The sequence below is a fragment of the Rhipicephalus sanguineus genome, chromosome 4, assembly GCF_013339695.2.
Source record: "Rhipicephalus sanguineus isolate Rsan-2018 chromosome 4, BIME_Rsan_1.4, whole genome shotgun sequence".
In the NCBI taxonomy this organism is placed as follows: domain Eukaryota; kingdom Metazoa; phylum Arthropoda; class Arachnida; order Ixodida; family Ixodidae; genus Rhipicephalus; species Rhipicephalus sanguineus.
Genome location: NC_051179.1, coordinates 80,989,048 through 80,992,364, shown reverse-complemented (window position 1 = coordinate 80,992,364; position 3,317 = coordinate 80,989,048).

The following is a 3,317-nucleotide window of genomic DNA, read 5'->3' as shown; positions in this document are numbered from 1 at the left end:
AGTGATAATGTAGTAGCACGACCAATACAAATTCTTCATTTGCTTGAAAAAGTAGTAGCAGTGAAACTGCACCATGCTTCACATCAGGCTCCTGATGTTGCGTGCATAAAGCTTGGCATTTCTCTAGAACATTTTAGCTTATTAAAGGAGCCTGAACAGTGTAAAGTGTTCAATTGGTTGAAAGCGCTGTTACACTCGTATTTTTTGCTTATTTATTCTCTCTCTGTATATTATGCTCTCATATCCACTGTGCACCAGTTAACTACTGAACTGTACTAGGTAGTTTATATGATCTTCCTGTCGGTCCTATTACAGATCCGTTTCTGCCTTCTTCTGGCCCTGGCCACCTGCGCCTTCGCTGTGTACTCGAGCTATCCCTACGGCTACGCTGTCGGCGCTCCAGCCTCCTACGGAGCTTACCACGCCCCAATTAGTTCTCTGTCCTCGTATGGCTATGGTCTCGGTCATGGTTCGCCAGCGTACGGCTACGGACTGGGAAGTTATGGCCTCAGCTACGGACACGGTCTTGGCGGTGTCGGCTATTCAACCCCACTCCACAAAAAATGTAAGCGCATTGCTACATTTCGCATGTTCATGCGTTGACTTGTGATACAATGCGCCATCACTTGTCGACACTACGAACCCTTTGCATCAGCTTGGCTTCGGCTTGCAAAAAGAGATGCACGGCTTCTGTACGAAACTAGAGAGTTATGACTTCAGGAATAGAGACATATTGCTGTAATTATTCATGTGTGCTTCCGAACCTTAGATATTCGATCAGTTTATACAATAATCGTCAGTAAAAAGGCTGCAAAAGAAAGCAGCCGATGGCTCGTTGCTTGATATCTCGCGCTGTTTCCTATTACAGTGGAAATTTTATGTACCATTGTATTGTGGTGTCACAAGTTGCATTCTGTTCATACTTACACTACAAAAGTTTTGCTTTACTCTAGATGCACTTACGCACTATACATCAATCAATGTAATAAGTTGGAAGTTACAAACCAAGGTTACTTAAACCAACAACTTTCGTGATCGTACATATGCATCGCTCTGAAAAGGCGCGTATGTGTCAGCATATTGTGACTGGGTGTAATCCCGAGGGATTCTATCTTGTATGCTACATCTTGCCGCAATATGTATGTTATTTTTTAGGTTTTTCCCTACGTGACCTAATTATATTATCTTTTTTGTGTTTTCAGAAATCTATCCAACAAAGGCCCGGACTGTCCCTACAAGTATAATGAAAATAGTAATTTAGCAAAAAAATTTGTTTGAAGCAGGTAATAGGTCACTCTTTCCTTTAAGTTATCCGCTTTTATAGCGTTGGCATGGCGGCCTGGAAACTTTTGACATACCCTGTACCTACCTTACAGACTTATTATATTCGCGCTTCGACTGTACCACTCTCGCCAGCGGAGGAAGCTAGACAGCTACCTGTCTTTCATTCAGTGGGGGTGTTGACGTAGTCACGCATGCTTGACGTGTTCTACCCTATCATCTCATACGTTTTTAGCATGATGTGCCACCAAAAGTTGGCCACTTCAATATTTTGATGAAAAGCAATCAACAATCCAAGATGTCTGTTACTGGTTATTGCGAACTCTTCAGGTAATACTACGTCTTGTGGGCTTAATTGCAGAAGCCTATGTATATTAAATTGCAAAGCAAAGCGCATCTTTCTTTGCCAAACTGGTGAACTGAACTTCCCACTCAGACTGTTCTCCACAAGGCAGTCTGCTCAGTGGGCAGCATCGCAGCAGAAGTGTCGAAGTTCCTTGCGATATCTTTCAGATAATCTGACAGAATATTAGCTATACTGCTTTTTACCCCCGCTAAATACACAGATCATAGCCTGCACCATGATGCCCTTCATATATCAGTGGTGCTGGAAGAGAACGCTGGGATACGGGTTCATGTCAGCAGTACCTCTTTCAGTACCTGGGCTGAGTCAACTGTGCAAGAGTAAATCATGTCCTTACACGTAAAGTCCTTCATATACAAGGATACCTCGTACCCAGTATTGAACCGTTAAGTGTATAGCACTGCGTTGCTACAGCGTTCCATTTCTTTTAGGGGCGAAGCTCTTTAGGGTCTAATCTTGTCGGCGTCCGTCAAGCTACACAAAACCGGAACCGAAAGTGAACACCTGCACACCGAAAAACGAAAAACACCTTAACAACTTAATAGAACGCATTGCTGGGCGAGTTGGTGCATTGTCTACAAATAAAAGCAGAGCGCGAAAAAGACGGGACACAAGAGACAAGAACGCCCGTCCCGTCTTCTTGTCTCTTGTGTCCCGTCTTTTTCGCGCTCTGCTTTTATTTGTAGATCTTGACAACCTCTACCTTCCCTTGTCGGCGTTTAGGGGCGAATCTTCATAGGGCCTAGCCTTGGCGTCCGTCACGCTACGGAAAACCGAAACAGAAACTGAACACCTGTACAACGAACAAGGAAAAACATCTCTACAGCCTCTACCGCTCCTTGTCGGCGTACGTCACGCTACACAAAACCGAAACCGAAATTGAAAAACGAGAAACATCTTGACGACCTCTAGCTCTCCTTGTCGGTGTTTAGGAGCGAAGCTCCTTAGGGCCTAGCCTTGTCGGCGGCCGTCACGCTACACAAAACCAAAACCGAAACTGAACACCTGCACAATAAAAAATAAGAGAACATCTTGTCAACCTCTGCGGGCAACGTACGCAAAATCTCGGTACCACCGAAACTCTTTCCGGGCTTCACTCGTCAGTATTCACTTTGTGGATATGCGGTGATTTTTTTTTTCTTTTGCGCAAAACGGAGTGTGTTTTGTTAGACATAAAAAATGAAAACAAGCAATCTGGTAGGCTTCTTTTATTTCAGTTTTCATCTAAAATTCTACCTTTTTTCACTTTGTTGTACCTTGATGAGTTTCTAAAAAAATGCAGACAGTGATGTTTACAGAAATGTGAAGTCAGAAAGACTCATCAACACACAGCAGACGCAATGTAGGTCAGAAAATGTCTTTATTATGTAAAATTTATACAGCAATATTTTTAACCCTTTTCACTATCACTCTCTTAGATGGAGACAACAGTAGCAAACGACGGAATAACCAGCTGTGAAAGTCAACAAAATTTGTTAAATTGCAGGAAGCACATGACTCTGGTTATTAGTTTTACCACGGCAAAGTATTACTATTTGGTTATGCTCGAATTTTTTTTTTTTCGAACTCGTTGGCCCGTAAAATGTTTTCAGAAACTGTGCAGTCGTAATGACTAGCAGAAGAATAAAATTACGTTGAAATAAATGAATCTGCCAAAAAAATGCCTACATTT